Source organism: Chrysemys picta, chromosome 25, assembly GCF_011386835.1.
Source record: "Chrysemys picta bellii isolate R12L10 chromosome 25, ASM1138683v2, whole genome shotgun sequence".
Classification (NCBI taxonomy): domain Eukaryota; kingdom Metazoa; phylum Chordata; order Testudines; family Emydidae; genus Chrysemys; species Chrysemys picta.
This window is the reverse complement of record NC_088815.1, coordinates 4,732,963-4,755,881: the sequence shown is the minus strand read 5'-3', so window position 1 is coordinate 4,755,881 and position 22,919 is coordinate 4,732,963. Positions and strand designations below refer to the sequence as shown.

General features: G+C 46.0%; 1 long non-coding RNA gene across 2 annotated transcripts in view; it reads right to left on the bottom strand.

The window, feature by feature from the left end:
- The window catches only part of LOC103306315 (uncharacterized), a 37,435-nt gene extending 14,517 nt beyond the window's left edge, over positions 1-22,918 (bottom strand). Inside the window, exons 1-3 of one of the 2 annotated variants that reach the window (XR_002889259.3) lie at positions 22,520-22,918; positions 14,420-14,603; positions 1,277-5,173 (exon numbers count right to left, since the gene is read on the bottom strand). This is a non-coding gene — a long non-coding RNA (uncharacterized LOC103306315). Of the gene's footprint in view, positions 1-1,276; positions 5,174-14,419; positions 14,604-22,519 lie in introns of those variants that run through there. The other variant, XR_509161.4, reaches the window with a different exon arrangement.
- Between the last annotated feature and the right edge of the window lies 1 nt (position 22,919).

Below are 22,919 nucleotides of genomic sequence, written 5' to 3'. Positions count from 1 at the left end.
ACTTATGAGGAGAAGCTGAGGGAACTGGGCTTATTTCTTCTGCAGAAAAGAAGAGTGAGGGGGGATTTGATACCAGCCTTCAACTACCGGAAAGGGGGTTCCAAAGAGGATGGAGCTCGGCTGTTCTCAGTGGTAGCAGATGATGGAACAAGGAACAATGGTCTCAATTCGCAGTGGGGTGGTCTAGGTTGGATATTAGGAAACACTATTTCACTAGGAGGGTGGTGAAGCACTGGAATGGGTTACCTATGGAGGTGGTGGACTCTCCATCCTTAGAGGTTTTTAAGGCTCAGCTTGACAAAGCCCTGGCTGGGATGATTTAGTTGGGATTGGTCCTGCTTTGAGCAGGGGGTTGGACTAGATGACCTGAGGTCTCTTCCACATTTGATCTTCTATGATTCAGATTCTCTTTCTGTTTGTGCATTTTCAGCAGAATTGTTTTTACTAAGTTCCAATCAGTGAAGTTAATGGGGTTGCACAGGTATCACTGGAGGCTGGATTTGGCCTGCAGAACTCATGTAGGCCATGATGCCTGAGAAGAAGTTAGCTTGACTCAGATCCCAGTTTTAACTTGCAGGTCTGAAAGCAATTGGGGGCATTAGAGGAGTCTCCCTCCACCCCCTTTTGTAAACTGAACATACTTTGATATGGAATATACATTAATGTCATGGTTGGACCCTTAAGTTCTTTAGAGGCACATTCAGAACTGTATGTGGAGTCTTTTGCTATACAGTTGTTTGTACACTCACATTCTACGTCCAAACACAGGGAGGTAGACTTGAGATTGTTTTGAGTTTAACAGCTTGAGTTATTTTTGCTTCCCAAAGTAAAGTTGTATTTTGGAAATGCAAGGATTTCCATTTGACCCAGGGCAAAATCTTGTGTAAGTTATCCCTCTCCAAAATAAACAGGCACTGCTGCACAGGCTTTATCAGCTGCTAGTTGAGATAACGTAACTTCTGTACAGCCCTGAGAGAATGACCTACTGCCCCTTCTTCTGAAGCCAAAGAAACTGTGAGTGGGGATATGAGTGAGGATAAATAAATTCTTCTCAATGTCTAAAAGTGCCTCTTGAGAGAACCAATCTTATACAAGCTGACTTTTGCAATTTGATGGGGAGTGGAGGGCAGGGGCAGCAAACTCTGTCCAATCGTTAAGTTAAAATTTCCCTGGGTTAAATGCTAATCACGTAGCACTGTTGTAGGAGCACATATGCACCACCCAAAGCTACCCCTGAATGTTGTCAAAAACTAAACAGAGCAACTATCTTGGTCAGTCTGTCTCTCCTGAAGTGCTGCTTTGTCACCCTTGTTGCCAGTGGTAGTACCAGATCTTACAGCTGAATAGCAGAGCTATTCTGGGTTAATGATGATTACCATAGAACTGCCAGCTGCAAGGCTTTTACTGTCTCTTTCCAGTCCTGTACCTCCTTGTCTGTATTATCCCCAGAATTTGTCCTTCCCTTAATATTAGTTCAGTAAACTTTAGTTATCCCTGTATCATTTCTTGTCTTGACTGTTTAAATTCATGCTTTCTATATGGGGGGGATATGATTGCTATCTTTAAATATATTAGAGGGATTAATACAAGGGAGGGAGAAGAATTATTCCAGCTTAGTACTAATGTGGATACGAGAACAAATGGATATAAACTGGCCGTGGGGAAGTTCAGGCTTGAAATTAGACGAAGGTTTCTGACCGTCAGAGGGGTGAAATATTGGAACGGCCTACCGAGGGAAACGGTGGGGGCGACGGACCTGTCTGGTTTTAAGATTAAGTTAGATAAGTTTATGGAGGGAATGGTTTAATGGTAAAACATAGTAGTCAAGGAAAACCAAGCAATGGTAGGTAAATAGTATAATGGCTAACATGGGTCAGGCTGGAGACTCTTGCCTATATGCTCGGGGTCTTACTGATCGCCATATTTGGGGTCGGGAAGGAATTTTCCTCCAGGGCAGATTGGCTGAGCCTCTGGAGGTTTTTCGCCTTCCTCCGCAGCATGGGGCAGGGATCACTAGCAGGAGGGTCTCTGCCGATTGAAGTCACTAAAAACAGGATTGGGGACTTCAACAGCAGAGTCCAGGGAAGGGGTAGGGACGGTTTTATGGCCTGCAGCATGCAGGGGGTCAGACCAGATGATCATAATGGTCCCTTCTGACCTTAAAGTCTATGAGTCTATATCAAAAGGTCTTCATACATTTTCATAGGGTCTAATTAAAATGAGGTCCACACTGTATCATAGAGCCCTTCCCTGCAATTCACCAGTGAATAAAACCACTATGGCAACTACAGCAATTGTTTCTGTGGACAAGTAATAGTTGGAAAGTATTTACTGTATGTTTAGCTATCTGAACATCAGTAGCTATTAGCCAGGATGGGCTAATATGCAACACCATGCTCCAAGTGTGCCTATCCTCTGTTTGCCAGAAGTTGAGGGTGGAGGACAGGGGATGGATCACTTGATGATTGCCTGTTCTGTTCATTCCTTCTGAAGCACCTGGCATTGGCCACTGTCAGAAGACAGGATACTGGGCTAGGTGGACCCAGTATGGCCATTCTTATGATCTAATGAAATTATACAGAGCTGCTGGAAACAGATGAGAGCCAACACAATGCAACCAGACAGCTCTCTGGGCTACCAGTAGTGCATGGACTACTTGTTAGGAACCAGGAGGTCCAGAATGCTGCAGTGAGAGACACTTGCTTTTAGGGAAGCCAGGTCATATTGGCCCCATCTAGCTTCCTACCTCCCTCCATTCAAATTTGCTCCCCTGGTTTTACAACCACCCTACCTGCTCATTCAGCTGTTCTCTCTGACCTGTACACGTACTCCTTTGCCTGCCTGCTCCACTCCTATTCCCTGCTACTCTGCAGGAGGTACATGGAGCAGTGCATGAAAGAGTAACGGTAACCCTTCAGAGTTTTTGAGTCACTTCCTCTCTGTCGTGCCTTGCTTATCTTGTTCAGTTTAGTCTGTGATTTTTCCCTAAAGCAATTTGTGATATGTATGGAGGACTCTGTTTCAAAAACAGAAATGGCAGGTGCAAGGAATGTTGGTGTACAATGAGGGGAGAAGAATAACCCCTACAGCTTTGTTCACCCAATCATTTATTTAGTTGGGTTTTTATGTATTTCAATAAATGTTCCCATTCAAAGCTCCGCATGCTCTTGTAAAAATTAAAACCAATGAAAAGCACAGGCCTGTCAATTACCCAAAATCAAATGCCATCAATTTGCTGAATATTCCTAGCTCCATAATTTTGAGCAGAAGTTTCTGCATACAGTGGAATTGCCTAACAATGGACTGTTCCATTATGACTAAGGTTGCTAGGATTACATGCTTCAGTTCCCTGCTCTCTGAAAAGAATGGAGCACAGAGAGCTGGGGAAATGGTGTACTCTTTCATGAATGCCCCTGATGAGAAACCATTCTGATGATCTTAAAATGGTGTGCTGTGTGCCGGACAAGGTATGGGAGCATTAAAGCATCCCTGGAACTGACGAGAGGATGCCTTTAGCCACTATGTTGTCACCTCTCTGGCCACTTGGAGTGTTTCAAAGGGTTGTGCAGGAACTCATGTCCTCCATCAACCAAAAGGCTGGTTAGTACAATAAGGAACCTGTGAGGAAGAGGAATAAAAGGAAACTGAGCTTGTGGGAGCAGTTTAGAAGATCACAAAGTGGTGGCAGAAGTTGCCGTTTTTGTCTAATATTAGTAGGTACTGATATAGTACTAACTACTGACGGTTGGTAAAATTATGTTAATAATTAGCATTTGTATAGCCGATGGCAGAGCCACACAATAAAACATTTTGAACTGCAGGCAGCAGGATGGGGAATGGGAAAGAAGAGCTATGAAATTATTTAACAAGTCATTCTTTCCCTGCCTCCCCCTGTGACAAAGATAGAGAACCTCTGAGCTCTCTATTCTTTGGTTGCAGATGTATGTTCCACTCAGGTGTGCATGTCCAGCACACGGAAGCCAGAGAACTTTGCCTAGTAGTATCTCTAAATGTGGTGCTTGCACCCTCCAGGCACTTAACCCCTCCCCTGACTGTTTAAGAGCAGCATTGCCCCAAACCCCCTCAATTCCTTCTCACCATCTGCTTCTTGAGTTGGAGCACTCAGTGTGGTTTTTACCTCCTGCTTTGGTTCACAGTGCAGTCCGTGGGTTTTTTTCTTTGTATTGTTAGCTTAGAAGTACCTTTACGTTTAGTTTATTAATAATAGGATTTGCCCCATGTGGTGCCCTCACTGGGATTTAAACACTGCCCATTGTGTAGGGTAGCTATCCACAGTGGCAAACCCCTGCACTCAATGTTTGTGCCTTGGGAAAGGGCATATTAAAGAAAGGTGCTCCATCTGCAAGTTGCTCAAGAGGAGAATGCAAGTGGCCAGAGACTTGCACTTGAAGCAGCAACATCTTCAGGAGCAGGTCACGAAACCTGCTTCAGCACCTCAAAGAGCATGTGAGCCAGCATGGGCTGTTCGGACAGATTCATGTTCCTCTCCCAGGTGTTCTCCTCAACAAACAGCCTGAATACTCAAGGCTGAAGACATGTGCCTCAGGAGATCCTGATAAAATTTAAAATCCTCAGGTACAGAGAATGAAGAATCTGGCACTGCAGTCTTTTGGTGAGGCAGTGGAAGGAAGAAAGCAAATGGGATCTCCTACAGCAACTGTAACACCGGTTCGGGTGCAACCAGTTTAGCAAGAGCAACCCATGTCTGATTGCAGCATCGAGATTCAGGAGAGGAGGCTGCCAGCAGAATAGGTGACCTCACTCTGGACTGAACTAAAGATCAGGATCTTGCTTTCTGTGGAACATCACAGGGGTTCTCAGGAGGCCACTCTACGGAGGGGCACGGTATTGGTGGAAGTGAGTGAAGGATCCATCACTGCTATGGGAGTGGTGCTGATCTTGGTGCCGATGGTGATCCCCAGGAGGTCACGACAGCTTTTTAAGAGCTATACTGAGAAGGTGAGGGAGAAGAGGAAGATATCCCTTCTGGCCTTAGAATCTATGAATCAATTAAGTTGCTGCATATTCTCCAGTCCTCAGCTCCAGGGAGAGTGGGTCCAGAATCACTTGACCAATCACTTCACCAGGAATTTCTCTGAAGACCAATGTGCTGAGGTCCGTCTTCACGGAATGGGGCATCTCAACTATAGGCCTGTTTGCAGCAAGAGACAACAAAAGGATGCCATCAGTTTAGCTCTTGTGTGACTCTCAGACCAGGCTCCTTAACTGATGCCTTACATTTTAAATTGGGGATCTGCGCTGATGTATGCCTTTGTCCTGATCCCGCTCATTCCTCAGGTTATTCTCAAACTGAAGCAAGATCATGCCAAACTAATTCTCATTGCTCCACCCCAGCCAAGAGAATGTTGGTTCTCCGACCTCCTTACTCGGAGTATGTCACTAGCTTTCTCCCCCCCCCACCACCACCCCAATCTCTCGTCCTCTTTAGCCTGACCTATTGCCTCAGCACCACGGTCAAATTTGGCATCCAATATTGAGCAAGTCTGCACCTCATTGTATGAGTGCTACATGGCTAGATGAGGAGGAGGAATGCTATTTAGAAGCTGTTAGAAAAGTGCTATTTAATAGTAGAAAACCTTCCACTACTAGAGCTACCTATTTTGCCAAGTGGAAGTGTTTTCGATTTGGTCACTGACCCAAGGGATCCATCCAATGTTAGCCCGCATTCAGGACACTTTGGAGCATCTGTTACACCTTCAATCCTCTGGCCTGTCTCTCAGCTCCTTGAGAGCCTACTTTTTGGCTATCTGAGCATTCCATCCTCTGATCCAAGAGAAGTTAATTTTTTCAAACTCCATGGTAGTGAGATTTCTAAGAGGAATCCTCTTTTTCCACCGGTGAAAGAAGCAGTTTCTTTGTGGGACCTTAATACCGTGCTGGCTGTCCTTATGGGTCCTCCATATGAACCCCTGGCAACTTGTTCTGTCTTTCCTGTGCTGAAAGACAGCTCTTCTTGTTGCTATCACATATGCAAGACGAGTAAGCGAGCTGTAAAGTTTAATGGCAGAACCCCCATATACTCAGTTTTTCATAGACAAAGTGGCCCTTCCTCTATTATGATGTCATATGCACTAGCTTAGGCCACACCTCTACAAAGGTTATGGACTCATTCAACTGGGGCCCAAATTACACTGATAGCATTTATCAACGATATTTTGATATTGGACATTTGAAGGGCTGCTGTCCGATCTTCCATACATACTTTTACCAAACTATGCTGCTATGGCTGCGTCTAGATCAGATGCAAACATTGGGAAGGCCATTATGTAGTCATTCTTTAAGTAGATTCCTAGCCCACCTCCTATTGATATGACTTGTAAATCACCTGAGTGGAATATGATGTCTACAACCACTCAACATACGGGTAGGTAACTTTCTTTTCTTCTTTAATTGTTGTTGTTCTTTGAGTAGTGTTACTATGGGTGCTCTACTTCAGGTGCACCTCTTGAGCCCTTGATCAGAGTTTTTTCATTAGTAGTGTCCATTTGGCCCATGCGCCAAGACTATACAAGGCTGCATGGGCAAACTGTCCTCAGTTCCTTCTCAACCTTGAGCATATCTTGGCTATTGTTCTTTTTTGTTAGTTTAGTATTAGCTTCGGATGCATCCGAAGAAGTGGGCTGTAGTTCACGGAAGCTTATGCTCTAATAAATTTGTTAGTCTCTAAGGTGCCACAGGTACTCCTGTTCTTTTCACATTTCCCAGTAGCATAACTTCTGCCTGGCCCTCAAATCCAGAGGAAGAAAGAACCAGGAGATCAAGTTGAGGCTGACGCTGATAGAGCATTCCCTTTGTCCTGCTTCAGAGTCAGGTCAGGAGACACCCTCCCATGACCGGACATCTCTCTCCAGGCAAATCTAGAGCCCCTTTGATCTTGGCTAAGGTCTCCCCTAGGAAGGGGAGGACTTTAGAGACCTCAACAATGGTGGCTCTCAAAACCAGGAGATCTGTGTCCCATCATAAGGAACCTGCTTCCAAAAGACCTTGGTTCCCTGCTAAATCGATGGTTTCAGAAGCCTCAACCTCTCAGCTCGGTACTGTAGACATGAAACTCTCTTCCGGGACTAGTGGCGCTGGAAAGTCCCAGAGCTCTAAGAACAAACGTGGCTCTGGCCAAGCTGTCAGTACTGTTTACATGCGGCAAGGAAAGTAGGGATAAGAACTCTTCCAGATGGTACCATTGAACTCAGCTCTGTCATTGGTACCTCTCCAGTTGGGGCCTCAGTACTGTGCAAACCAAATCTACAGTGCTGTCTGCTTTGATAACCACGCATGCCACTACATAAGTACCAGTCCTCCATACGATTCCACAGTAATTTAGGTACTCGAAAGACTTAGCAGTGACAGATGAACCGGAATCTCCACTGCTTGTGGGTACGGGATGCCTCTTGGTACTGAGACACCGATCCTGGAGGTATCATCCCTCTTCAGTACCTCCTGATTCAATGCCATTTTCTGCTGGGGCCCCCCATTCGAGGATACTGAGGAGGAGGGAGACCTTCTTTCGGTCTTGTCCACCTTGTGCAGGATTCCCCTATCCATCCATAGAAGAAGTCACTCTTTGACAACCACAGAGAAGACTCTTGTGGTCGTCACCATGGGTGGGACCAATCCTAGATGCCACATTCTCCCCTATGGGCCCCTGCAATGGCTATACTGGGATCCCTGGGCTGTGTACAGACAACAATTTGGCTCAAAAAGATCTATTCACTGATCGGAAACAGCGCAGACAAACAAGTCTTAATTCCTCGTCACACAAAGGACTCCATAGACTGGTGAAAAGATCAACTCACCGTTGGTGCAGGCATTCCTTTTCATCCAAATCCAACAATTACTGTGACAACAGATGCATTCCTGTTGGGATGGGGCGCTCACCTCAGTACTTGCTCAGGGCAGATGGTTGCCTCAGGAAACCAATTTCTATATCAACCTCTTGGAACTCAGGACAGTCAGGAATGCCTGCCTTCATTTTCTGCACCTCATCAAGGGCAAATCAATCAGGATCATGACAGACAATGTAGCCTGCATGTTCTATATCAACAAGCAAGTGGGAGCAAGATCCCCCTCCCTGTGCCAAAACAATAAAGCTGTGGAGTTGGTGTATAACCCATCACATCCATATTTCTGCTGTCTACCTCCATAGTACCCAGAACACATCAGACAATGCTCTGAGTAGGCCTACGAATGGGAATTGGCCTCTCAAATCCATGGTATATTCCAAATGTGGGTATTTCCAGAGGTGGATCTCTTTGCTCTCTTCAGGAACAAGAACTGTCATCTGCTCTGCTGAAGGGTCTATGCCATCAGTCTCTAGGAGATGCCTTTCTACTATCTTGGATGAAGGATCCATTCTATGCATTCCCCCTAATACTGAGGGTGATGAACAAGATAAGACAGGACAAGGCCAGGGTAATCCTTTATAGTCCTGACTTGACTGAGACAGGCTTAGTATCCTTGCCTGCTTCATCGGTCTATCTACCTGGCAATCAAACGTCCGATCAGTCACTATCTCTTCTCCCAAGATGTAGGTCATTTACAGCAACCCAAGCTAAGGGTCCTCCGCATCAGGGCATGGTTCCTTGATGGTTCATGGGGTTAGAGCCTACCTGTTCTGTGGAAGTACAAGTGGTGTTCTTCAAGTGCTTGCTCATATCTATTCCAGGTAGGGGTGGGTGTGTGTGTGCGCGGCGCGTGCACGATGTCAGAACTTTTTTCCCTAGCAGCTACCAGTCGGGCTGGCTGTGGAGCCCCCTGGAGTGGTGCCGATATGGTGCTCTATATATGACTCTGCCGGCCCGACCCCCCCCCTTCAGTTCCTTCTTACCGCCAGTGATGGTTGTTGGAACAGTGGTCTCTTGCTCACAAGTGCGCCACTTCTCCCCAGCTACTCTACTTATCTCTGTGTATAGTTACCCTATTGTTAGTTATCTTTAGTGTTAAGTATAGTGTTAAGTATAGTTATCGCTTCCGACTTTGCAGTTCCTGTGGTAAGCCCATGCCCACGGGTGACCCCCCACAACTCCTGCCTTCAGTGTATGGGAGAGGCTCATCAAGTGGATAAGTGCAGGATTTGCAAAGCATTTAAACCTCACACTAGAAAGGAAAGAGACATTAGACTTAAACAACTCCTCATGGAGTCTGCCCTTCGTCCGTCTCAAGACCCAGCCCCAAGCGCCTCGGTGCAGAGTGCCCAACTGGCGGTGCAGACTACAGCTCCGGAAAAGGACTCGGCACGCCCTTCTAGGGCCCAGCGATCTCCCGGGGCCCAAAAGCATTCTCCTCGGCATGCTCTCTCTCCCCGGCCACCCATAAGAAGCAGGTCACGGAGAAGCCTCTACAAAAGCCCGAGGTGGCAGTCACACCCCCGGCAGGGCATGGTGCGGACCGGGGACATAAGGCCGACTCGCTTTCATCCCGCACGAGCCCCTCCCCCCCAAGGGAGCCCCACACCGCCGTACTCCTCTCCGTTGCAGGTGGAGGAGGTCACGCTGCCCTCCACACCTGACACCTTTGAGGCCACCAGAGGCTTCATTGAGATGACGGCGCCCAAGTCCCCAGTCTCGAGGCCTACACCAGCTGAAGCCCCAGCACCGTCAAGGGGCAATCCAGTGTTTTTTGGGCTGTCTGCCCCCAGACCAGCACCACTGTGCTGCTCTCAGTCCCAGCACCGCACCCATGCTCCGCGTCAGTCTGACTTGCAGCAATGGTCCAACTCGTGAAACTGGTCTTGCAGCCCCGATCCTCAGAGCCATTCCTGCTCGCGGTGGTCATCGGCTGGCAGGTCGTGGTCCCGCTCTGTCGCACCACCGCTCACCAACTCGGCACCGTTCTCCAACACAGCACCATTCATGGTCACATTCCCGTGGCCTATCTCCACGGAGGCGAGGACCAGCCTCTCGGCGCTGGTCGACCTCCCGGTACCGATCCCCACAACAGCACCGCCAGTCACTATCTGGATACCGCCAACCCATAGAGCACCATCCTGCTCTTTGGGGGACATGGAAATTCCTCTGGCACAGAGCACCGCCCCTCCTTGGTCGTCCCGCTCCCAGTGACCCTCTCTCAGGTCAGGTGGGGCATCGGAGGTACCCCAATGCGACCCAGTGGCAGGGACGGGACACCTCAGTGCCCCACTGGCAGCCCCAGTGGCAGTTCTGGACCCCCTGGACGTATCACCAAGCCCAAGGCGCTCCTCCAGGCGCCCCTCCACATTCACATTCTGGGTCACGTTTTCCCGAGGCAACCATGTGCACATCTACCCGTACCTAGACTGGCTCATATGAGGTCGATCTCGCCAGCAGCTAGAATCGCAAGTACAATTGGTCAGAGACACGTTCGACCGCTTGGGCATTATTCTGAACGTCAACAAGTCTGTTCTCACCCCAACACGAACAATAGAGTTCATTGGAGCTGTCCTGGATGCAAACCGGGCGAGGGCGTTCCTCCCAGAGGCCTGTCGCCTAGCTCTCGTGCAGGTAATCACCGGTCTTTGCAACTTTCCCACCACCAGCGTGAGACAGTGCCTCAAGCTGCTGGGTCACATGGTGTCCTGCACCTATGTGGTGCAACATGCCAGGCTGCGGCTCAGGCCCCTGCAGCGTGGCTCACATCTACGTATCGCCCCAGCTGCGACTGTCTGGATATGGTGCTGACCATTCTGGGACATAGCCTCAATTCCCTTCGCTGGTGGCTGGACCCCCACTCGGTAAGCGCCCGGGTACCATTCCATCCTCCCCAGCCCACTTTCACATTGGTGACGGATGCGTCAGCGCTCGGTTGTGGAGCGCATCTCGGGAGCATGACGACTCAAGGCCTGTGGCATGTAGAGGAGATGGCCCTGCATATCAACATCAAGGAGCTCAGGGCAATCCGCCTTGCGTGCCAAACGTTCCTGTCATGCTTGCAGGGCTACTGTGTAGCAGTGCTGACGGATAATACCACGGCCATGTTTTATATAAACAAGCAAGGCGGAGCTTGGTTCTCTCCTCTCTGCCAGGAAGCCCTCCGACTATGGGAATTTTGTCTAGCCCACTACCTCCTTCTCCAAGCCTTATACCTTCCGGGCGTTCAGAACTTACTGGCAGATGGTTCCTCACTCACGAATGGTCGATTTGGCCAGATGTCATCCACTCCATCTTCCACAGCTGGGGGTTTCCCTGAATCGACCTGTTCGCCACGCGGGCCAACAGGAAGTGCCCAACCTTTTGCTCTTTCCGGGGTCACAGTCATGGCTCGATTGCGGACACCTTCCTGATTTCATGGTCCGGTCAACTACTGCATGCCTTCCCGCCATTTCCTCTCATCCACAAAGTGCTTCTCAAGGTCTGCAGGGAGAAGGCGGATGTCATCGTGGTGGCTCAACCTTGGCCTTGCCAGTGCTGGTACCCCACGCTCATGGACCTGTCGATTCGGTCCCTGATCCGCCTACCTCTCACTCCCGATCTCATCTCCCAGAATCATGGCCACCTTCTCCACCCGGACCTACAGTCACTTCACCTTACGGCCTGGAGGATCTGTGATTAAACCAAGCAGAGCTCAACTGTTCAGACCCAGTCAGGCGAGTGCTCCTGGAGAGCCATAAACCTTCTACCAGGACTGCTTACAAAGCAAAGTGGAAGAGGTTTTCTATCTGGTGTGCCTGCAAGAGGTGCTCCCACTCCAGCCTTCTATCCCATGCATCCTGGACTACCTGGTGCACCTGAAAGATCAGCGCCTGGCATTCAGTTCTCTTAAAGTCCACCTCACGGCTATTTCAGCCTTTCACCCGGGTGTTTCCGGGTGGTCAGTGTTTGCACACCCTATCGTGAGTTGTTTCCTAAAGAGGCTGGAAAAGATCCATCATCTGACATGTCAGCCCCTGTATACCATCTTTCATAAGGATAAGGGTGCAGCTCAGGCCTCATCCGGCCTTCCTACCGAAAGTCGTCTCCCGCTTCCACATCAGCCAGGATATTTTCCTACCGGTCTTCTATCCAAAGCCGCACACCACCCTCCGGGAGCAGCGGTTGCATTCGCTGGACATTAGAAGGGTGCTCGCCTTCTACATAGACCGAACGAAGCCATTCTGCAAAACAACCCAACTATTTGTCGCCTTAGTGGAATGGATGAAAGGTTCGCCAGTCTCCTCCCAGCGGATATCCTCCTGGATCACGGCATGTATTCGTGCTTGCTACGACTTAGCGAAGGTCCTCCCACCTGCTGTCACAGCGCATTCCACGAAGGCTCAGGCCTCATCAGCAGCCTTCCTGGCACACCTACCCCTCCAGGACACCTGCAGGGCTGCCGCATGGAGTTTGGTGCACACCTTCATGTCGCACTATGCCATCGTTTACCAATCACGTGATGATGCTGCCTTCAGGCGATTCTCCAGTCTGCAATACCTTGACTCCGACCCCACCTCCGAGGTAAGGCTTGGGAGTCACCTAACTGGAATTGATATGAGCAAGCACTCGAAGAAGAAAAAACAGTTACTCCCCTATTTGTAACTGTTCTTCGAGATGTGTTGCTCATATCTATTTTATTCCCCCACGTACACACACCTTCCCCTCTGTCGGAGTAGCCGGCAAGAAGGAACTGAAGGGTGGTCAAGCCGGCAGGGTCATATATATAGAGCACTATATCTACGCCACTCCGGGGGCTCCACAGTTGGCCTGACAGGTAGCTGCTAGGGAAAAATGTTCCAACATCCATGCACACGGCGTGCGCATACCCTACCTGGAATAGATATGAGCAACATATCTCAACCAACAACAGTTACAAAAAGGTGAGTAACCGTTTTTTACTGAACAGTAGAAAGAAGTCAACCCGAATCACTTGCTTGCAGAAGTGGAAGAGATTCAGGTTTTGGTGTCCGCTCTAGCAGCTTGTATCCGAATCCTTCTCTCAGCTATCCTAGATTACCTGTTAGACTTAAAGAAGTCAGGGTTATCAGTTAACTTGATCACGGTTCACTTGGCCACAATATAAATTTTCATCCTTCAGTAGAAGCGTTTTTGATATTTGCTCATCTTATGTCTTGAGATTTATTAAAGGTTTGAGGAATCTCCCAAGTAAGGGACCCCACCTCAACATGGGCTCTAAATTTCGTGCTTAGATGTCTTACAAGACCTCCATGTGAACCAATGGCAACATGTTCTTTGCTTCACTTATCGATGAAGACGGCCTTTTTAGTGGCTATCCCATTGACCTGTAGAGTGGGAGAAATTGGGGCCTCCTGAGAAATAGCTGGAACCCCCACCCCCCCTTTACAATGTTTTTCAAATATAAGGTTTCTTTAAAGTGCAGCCTAGATCCTTACCTAAGATGATATCTGCCTTTCATCTTAAGCAGCCCATTCATAAGAATGGCCATACTGGGTCAGACCAAAGGTCCATCTAGCCCAGTATCCTGTCTTCCTACAGTGGCCAATGCCAGGTGCCCCAGAGGGAATGAACGGAACAGGTAATCACCAAGTGATCCATCCCCTGTCGCCCATTCCTGGCTTCTGGCGAACAGAGGTGAGGGACACCAACCCTGTCCATCCTGGCTAATAGCCATTGGTGGACCTATCCTCCATGAATTTATCTAGTTCTTTTTTGAACTCTGTTATAGTCTTGGCCTTCACAACATCCTCTGGCAAAGAGTTCCACAGGTTGACTGTGTGTTGTGAGAAGAAATACTTCCTTTTGTTTGTTTTAAACCTGCTGCCTGTTCATTTCATTTGGTGACCCATAGTTCTTCTGTTATGAGGAGTAAATAACACTTCCTTATCTACTTTCTCCACACCAGTCATGATTTTATAGAGCTCCTATCATATGCCCCCTTAGTCATCTCTTCCATGCTGAAAAGTCCGAGGCTTTTTAATCTCTCCTCATAGGGCAGCCGTTCCATACCCCTAATCCTTTTTGTTGTCCTTTTCTGAACCTTTTCCAATTCCAATATATCTTTTTGGGGATGGGGTGACCACATCTGCACACAGTATTCAAGATATGGGCGTACCATGGATTTATATAGAGGCAATATGATATTTTCTGTCTTATTATCTATCCCTTTCTTGATGATTCCCAGCATTCTGAGAGCTTTTTTGACTGCCGCTGCACATTGAGTGGATGTTTTCAGAGAACTAGCCACAATGACTCCCAAGATCTCTTTCTTGAGTGGTAACAGCCAATTTAGACCCCATCATTAAATGTATAGTTGGGATTGTTTTTCAATGTGCATTACTTTGTATTTATCAACACTGAATTTCATCTGCCATTTTGTTGCCAGTCACCCAGTTTTGTGAGATCCTCTTGTAGCTCTTTGCCGTCTGCCTGGGACTTAACTATCTTGAACAATTTTGTATCATCTGCAAATTTTGCCATCACAAACATACACACACTACAGACAACAAACTTACCCCAAGGGTCCTCCTTTACCTGGCGAACTCCCTCACGAAACTCCTGTTAGCCGCTCCTGTTCGCTAGCTCCTCTGGTTGCTTAGGAGCGAGCTTTTTAAAGCTGTCCTCTATCGCCTCGGCATCAGAGTCTCAACTCTTGATATTTGGTGCAAAGGAACTGAGGTGGGTCGGAGCAGCATTGCCCTAGGGACCAGAGGATGCAAATGTCATCCCTGTGGGTACTGATAGGTAAAGTTTTCCGTCTTTGGCCACACGCACACCTGAGTGGAATATGCACCTGCCTCCACATAAAGAATAGTCACCATACAGTCTTTTCTTAAGCTCCAATTTGCATGTGCAAATTAAACGTTTGTGTTCATTTGCTTTTGATTAACACCCAGAACCACAGGATTGCTCTGGATCACTGTACAAGAAGAACTTTCATCAGCTGCTTAGAGTCCTTTCTTCCTTAGTGCTTATTTAGGCTGGGAAACTATTCTGCTATAGCTGCCAGTCAATTTCCCTGTGTAGACAAGCTCTTAATGCACCTGTACACCTCATTTTTGCTTCAGTGCTAATTCTTTATTACACTGTAGTATATTGTTATGCTGGGAGGCTTTAATGGTTGCCTGAAGTGGATCTTTGAGCTATAAAATCACAGACCTAGTTATAGCCAATGGGTGTGCTAAACACCGTTCTTTCAGGGTAAATGGAAGGAGTAATGAAATTCCTCTTGATGTAATGATAGCTAGAAACAATAGGAAATTCCTGCTGAAGGCACTGGGCCACATGACAAAGCCTGAGCAGAGCTAAGTTGTGTGATCTGGGTGTTTTCCTGGACTGTAGGCAAATGCAGGGGCTAGTGGTTTGTTTGGCAAACTGTGTGCCTGTGAGAGGCAGAAAGCCAGCAGACAGTGAGAGGAGCAGTCGTAAATATGGGCCTGTTGGAGTGAAGACAGAGCTCCAGAATTGATTGGAGCAGCAGACTAGGAAATAGGGAATTGCCAATTGTTTGTTTCTGTTGTCTTCAGGAAGACAGGATTGTGTGTATGTTCTTTGCAAATAAACAGGATTGTACCAAAGAAAATACCTGACTCATATCACCAGTTTCTCCTATTGGAAACAGCTCTGCAAGGCCTTGAATGCTGGCTAATCTCTCAGGCCAAAGGGGACATAACTGGTTTCAGGAGTGGAATAACAGTGTCAAAGGAGAGAAATTATGAGCTGGTACTCCTGTTGAACCAAAATGGAACAAATGGTGGAGATGCTTGCAGAAATCAAAGATGACCAAAAGAGCTTCAAATAAGGACTTCACAGAAGGAATCTAAACAACAGCTGAAGGCTTCCCAGAAAGGACTTAGACCACCAGTGGTCAGAGATAAAATCTTTGTTGGGACAGCAGCCAGAAAGTGTTCAGACAGATTTGGAAGTCATACTACAAAATTTCCAGTGCGGACAGGCAAGATGGACTGATGAGGTGACCAACAAACTGACTATCATGGATCAAAAGATGTTCCACGTAATAGGGGAGACCAAGAAATATCTGCTCAACTTTGTGCTTGTAAATAGAGACAGCTGCAACAAGGACTTTAGGGAGCTAAAAAATCACCCGGAGAAGGAGCTCAAAGGGTTGCATACTAAGTCTGGATTAGGAATTGGGCCAGACTGAGAATTTGGGTCAAACAGGATATTTACAACCGTTTTATACCCTTTTTCTAACCCAGAGAGGTTAGATTGTTCAAGCTCAGGTAATACAAAAGCCATTGGGGGCGGGGACAACAAGGATACGGTACAAGCTCTTGATATGTAGCTAAAATCTAGCTATCAATCTGAGCTGACCAAGGCATAGCTAAGGGCTAGAAGAAGAGGGAAAGAACAGACCCCACCTCAACTGGAATAGGACATGAAGAGCTGTGCCTGGTATATCCAGATAACAATGAGGACTAAGATTTCAAAGCTAAATTAACAGTGGACCAAATTACAGATTTGCAGCTTGGCTTAGATTTTCAGCTCAAGAGCATTGAAAGGAGGCCAAGAATGCTTTCTGTGGCTGAGGAATTTGCCACAGAACTTCAATCTTTCCTTGCAGGAGCCCACCAGAAAAGGAAGCAACTGCTAGTGAGGAAGATGGAAACTGATCACCGTGAGCCCTGTAAGTATAGGTCTGGGTCTAATATGCCTGATGGACAAGGGGATTCTAATCTGGTTTATGACCGTTTTGAATGGTTGGGAAAAAAATTAAATTTGGTTTGTAAAGCAAGGTAGGTTGGCAATAATCCAAACATTTGAGAAGCAGTTCAGTTCATTGCTGGTACGGTGAAAAAATTGGCCATAGAAGGATTATTAAAGGCAAGCCAGAACGGAGCATAACAAGTATCTACTGAAAGTCTCTCACCCACTTTGGGAAACAGGAGGGACATCAACTTGGTGGGGGAGGGTAAACTTGGAGGTACAAGGATCAGCCCCACAGATTTTGTTAGGATCAGGAAAATTAAACAACAATGACAATTTGGCTATTGGATGTGCACAGGAACAGATGACACTGGCACAAACATAAGTTAGTAGACCAGGCATGCTGCTGGAGGGAGGGATAGCTCAGTGGTTTGAGCATTGGCCTGCTAAACCCAGGGTAGTGAGTTCAATCCTTGAGAGGGCCACTTATGGGATCTGGGGCAAAATCAGTACTAGGTCCTGCTAGTGAAGGCAGGGGGCTGGACTCAATGACCTTTCAAGGTCCTGTTCAGTTCTAGGAGATAGGATATCTCCATTAATTTAAAATTTAAATAAAAATTCACTACTAGGGTAATAGGGGACCCAAAACTGAACCACCTAACTGATGTCAAATAGAGGCAGTTACTGGAGAAAGTGCACCTATCCAAATATGGGGAAAATTGGGCATGAAAATTGGACCTCTGATATTTGAGGTCTGGATTGCAGGGATAGCAGATGTTAATCATTGGTGTGGGTTTCATTATGGCTAATAACTGCATAATATCAGGAAAGGTGTCTTAAGAAATGTCCACACATTGGATTTTAAGATGTGACCTAGGTGAAACCAATGATTTGTAGGTAATTGATTTGCAGTGAACAAGAGTCCTACTTCCAGAGGTAATAGCCGTAGTAACAGCTACATACTGTGGTAGTTTTCCAGCAAGGAAAAGATGGGGAGTTGTTGAGACCTGCTTTGAGACTCGGTCTCAGGAGGAATTTTAACTGCAAAGGTTTTTGTAGATCAGAGGGAGGAACAGATTCCTGTTCATTTGCTGAATGTTTCTGATAAACAGTAAATACAAAAGAAGGGAACCACATCTGCAAAATGTGAACCACTAAAATTAGTAAATGCCTGGTATAGAAGAAAACTAAAAGAGAGAAAGGGGTGAAGGTGAGCCCCAGAGTTTTCTATTGGAGTTCTGGGTAATCCACTTTGGCACACAATCAACGAAGAGGGAACTTTCACTGACAAAAATGAAATTGAGGTTGTGTACAACAAGTCAGTTCCTGAGACGCCCACAAATAAGCATGGTTTTGTAGGGCTCTGCTTCTATTATAGAAGGTTTATTTGTGGGTTTGTCAATATTGTAAAACCATTGCATAGGTTGGGTGAGGAAGGGAAACCATCTGTGGTCAACAGCAGAGCGACTTCGCATTTTCAGAGTTGAAAGAGGGCTCTCGTGTCTGCTCCTGTCTTAGCCTACCTGTTTCAGATTGTTTGTTTCAAATCTTTCATATTGGACACAGGTGCTAGTGCCTACAGATTGGGAGTGGTGTTACTACCTATGTTATCAGAGAGGCAGAATCTTAGCTTGGCTCTTCTCAGAAACTGAGGGTGTAGCTGCGGAAGCTGAGGCTGGAAGAGCTCTGACAGTAATGAATTCCCCATTAGAACAGAATGAGCGAAGTCTGCTCCAACTCCACAGAAACAATGGATACTTGGCAGGAGTCCATTGAATATGGCCTTTCCTGGTTGGCTGAAAGGAGATTGGGTAGTGAGTGGAAAGGTCCATGGAAATCTGTACTTTGACAGTGAACCATTGATCACTACTCTAACTTGGAAGGATGTATCTAGTGGTGTTCCACAGGGGTCTGTCCTGGGTCTGGCACTGTTCAGTATTTTCATTAATATCTTGGATACTGGAGTGGAGCATATGCTTATAACAATTGTGAATGACACCAGGATCAGAATTCCAAACAACACTGACAAATTGGAGAATAGGTCTGAAATCAACAAGACGAAATGTAGTAAAGACAAGTATGAAGCTCTTCACTTAGGAAGAAAAAATATCAAATGCACAACTACAAAATGGGGAATAACTGGCTAGGCAGTAATACTGCTCAAAAAGATCGGGGGGTTATAATGGATCACAAATTGAATGTGAGTCAACAGTGTGATGCACTTGCAAAAAATGCTAATATTCTGGTGTGTATTAATAGGAGTGTTGTTGATGTCAGACTTGGGGAGGGAGGGAATCTGATAAGTCTTCAAATATCTTATGGGAGGTTATAAAGAGAATGGTGATCAGTTGTTCGTGGTTGTCCACCGAAGGTAGGGCCAGAGGTAGTCTGCAGCAAGGGAGATTTAGGTTAGATATGAGGAAAAACTTTCTAACTATACGGATAGTTAAACACTGGAATAGGCTTCAAAGGGAGGTTGTGGAATCCCCATCTCTGGAGGTTGAACAAACACCTGGCTCTGATGGTCTAGGTTTACTTAGTCCTGCCGCAGTGTGGGGGCTGGACTAGATGACCTCTTGAGGTCCCTTCCAGCCCTACATTTCTGAGAGTCTATGATTAAACACTATCCACTCTGTTCTGTGTGAAACATCAAAGGGATAAGAAATACCGACTCAGGGCAATAGCAGCAAAATGTGTTACCCTTTGGTGTAATATTTCATGGCCATTCCCCTTCAGGTCAGTTAATACTTGTACAACATACACTCAATAATAGCTTTACACCCAGATGCTGCAGAGGCTTGCACGCATGCATAGCTTTACACACTACAAGTAGTCCCATTGAAGTCAGTGACACCAGTACTCATCTACATAAAGTTACACGTATATGCAAATGTTTGCAGGATCAGGGCCTTATTTTGTTTAAGTATCCTTCATAAGAATTGTAACCCAAACAAGCTTTACAGAGGTAAATACCACTGAGAGGCTCAAACATCTTCTCTTTTCTCTACCGTCTCCCTTTTTGAAGGATGATGATTAGTATTTATAAAATGCAGAGATCTAAACAAGAACAGGAAAATATAGTTCTTAACAAGCAATCTGTCCAAGAGAGAGACTGCTTCGTTGACTGCTAAGAAAAATATCTCACTCTCAATAATGGTGGTAATGGAAAATGTATTAAAATCCTCCAAAATCTGATAAGTAACTAATGGGATTGGGGTGGGGATTAGAAATTCTGAATGCAACTGCATGTATCAACAAAGGTATCAGTTATGCAATTAAAGTTCAGTGCACTTAAGTTCATTGAAGCATGATTTTGCTATTTTAGTATATAACATTTCATTCATTTAAAAATAAAGACCATTGAGAGAGAAGCATTCATTAACATACAATATAGTGACTGGCTACATACGCTTATGTACAGCAGATCAGCTTAATATTTCCTTAATACCACCTGTGGGGGAAATCTGCCCTGTCATTACAGGAGGAGTGGACTTTGTTTTTATCTATTATCTAACAGCGTTGTAGGCGTCTGTGGCACTTTGCACACAAATAAAAGATGCTGTCCTTCCCTAGAGGAGTTTACAATCTAGGTTAAACAACATGACATGACAAAGGGAGGGGGAAAAGCAGGAAACAGGAGATGCCCACAAAGTCTAATGTTATGAGGTTTCTTGTTTTCACGTTTTATTTCCATGTTTTGTTAGATTTTTTTAAATTTTCTTTTTATTAAGTTGGTAAACTGGGATCTAGTGGATCTGTTCCATCCTTGATACAATAATCCTGCAGTGCACACTGAATCATGTATTTTATTAATTTAATATACTTTTTTTTTTGTCTTTATTGCTGGTGTTCACAAGAAATGCTCAGACTATTACGCAGTATGATATTTGATTATTCTGAGGTTATGGAAGGTTAGTTCTTGAAAACAATAAAAAAGGCAGGGGGTAAATATATGCTCTTTCCTACTTAATGCTGGAGGTTTCTAGTGTATGGTTTCTAGGATCCCACCAGGTATATTACTTGGCAATTGTAGTTTATGAAGGTCTATATTTATACTCTGCTGTATTAGCTTGGGAACTACTCTTTAGGAAAGAAGAGAGCAGAAGGAGTGGGTAAACTTAAATTATAGGGGGTTTGGAAACACCCTTCAGATTAAGGTTGCCTGACATTTTCCTTACATTATAAAAACTACTGCTGGGCTGGTGGTCTGGAGAGCTGCATCACATGAAAATCATAGAAATATGGGGCTGGAAGGAACTTTGAGAGGTCATCTAGTCCAGCCCTCTGCGCTGAGGTAGAACCAAGTAAGCCTAGACCATCCCTGACAGGTGTTTGTCTAACTTGTTTTCAAAAATTTCCAACAGACATTCCACAACCTCCTTGGAAGCATATTCCACTGCTTAACTATCCTTGTAATTTGGAAGTCTTTCCTAATGTCTAACCTAAATCTCTCTTGCTGCAGATTAAGCCCATTACTTCTTGTCCTATGTTCAGTGGACGTGGAGAATAATTGATCACTGTCCTCTTTATAACAGCTCTTAAACTACTTGAAGACTGTTATCAGGTTCCCCTGCAGTATTCTTTTTTTGAGGCTAAACATGCCCAGTTTATTTTAACCTTTTCCTCTGAGGAGGTTTTCTAAACCTTTGATCATGTTTGTTGCTGTCCTCTAGATTCTCATGGAGCACTCCAGTGAAGCCTCAGCAGTGCCAAGTTAGGACAGTGCCAAGGCCAGTTACCGCCTGTGTCTTACATCTGTTAATCCATCCCAGAATATTAACTTTTGCAACTTCATCATACTGTTGACTCTCATTCAATTTATGGTCCACTGTAACCACCTGATCCAGTTTTTCCCCATTTTGTAGTTGTGTATGTGATTTTTTTTTTCTTCCCAAGTGTAGTAGTTTGTGCTTGTCTTTACAAATTAGAGAATTGGTTTGAAATTAACAAGATTAAATTCAGTAAAGGTTGTTTTGACCTCTAATCCTGTCCTCTAACATGCTAGCAACCCCTCCCAGTTTAGTATCATTCACAAATGTTGTAAGCACACTCTTCATTCCATTAGACAAGCTATTAATGAAAATATTGACCAGTGCCAGACCCCTGTAGAACTCCACTCTAGATATATCCCTCCCAGTTGACAGCAAACTTGAGCCACTACTCTTTAAGGATGGTCTTTCAACCTTTTAGGCACCCACCTTATAGTACTGTCAGCTAGACCACATTGCCTTAGTTTGCTTATAAAAATATCATATGGAACTATATCAAAAGCTTTACTAAAATAAAGATCTATTATGATTCTACCTTCCACCCATCTGCTAGTCACCCTGCCGAAGAAGGAAATAAGGTTATTTGTCATAATTTGTCCTTGCCAAATCCATGTTGACTATTCCTTATAACCCTAGTATCATCTAAGGGCTTTCAAACTGCTTGTTTATAATTTGTTCCAGTATCATTCCTGATATTGAAGTTAGGCTGACTGGTCTATAATTCCCCTGAGCCTCTGTCCCCGTTTTTAAAGATAGGTATTACATCTGCCCTTTCCCGTTTTTCTGGGACCTTGCCTATCTTCCATGAATTCTTACCGATAATGGCTAACAGTTCCAAAATTGCTTCAGCTAGTTCCTTAAGTACCCTACAGTTAACTTCATCAGGCACTGCCAACTTGAATACAGCTAGGGTGATCAGACAGCAAGTGTGAAAAATCGGGATGGGGGTGGGGGGTAATAGGTGCCTATAGAAGAAAAAACCCAAATAGTGGGACTGTCCTTATAAAATAGGGCCATCTAGTCACCTTAAATACATCCACCTTATCTACACAGTCGCTCACCTGTTCTTTCCCTAGGGTGGTTTGTGTCCCTTCCCCTTTGTTAATACTGTAGTGAATACGTGGTCCCAGTTTCCTTTTTTAGTGAAGACTGAAGGAAAACAGCTCTGAAACATCTCACCTTACTTGATGTCCAAGGAGCTCTCCTCGGCCAGCAAGGGAGTTTCCTTTGTCTGTCTGTTGCTGCAAACCTATTTACAAAGCCACCTCTTACTGCCTTGTCTGTCCCTTGCTAGGGGGGACTCAGTAGGTCATTGCCTGGGCCTCAGGGCAGCCTCGCGAGCGTGAAAAGCGAGTCTTGTTGGGGGGGGGGGGCTGTCAGGAGTAAGGGGGGCCCGGTCTGGCTCGCTCCAGCGCACGGGGCGGGGCGGGATCAGCGCTCGGCCCGCTCCCAGCCGCGCTCCCTGCGCCTCCTCCCTCGCAACGTGCTTCCCGCTGCCCCGCCCGCCCCGGCCCCGGCGGCGGCAGGCGGAGCTGGTTGGCTGGCGAGCGCGGCGGTCCCTCCCCGGGCCACATGGGCT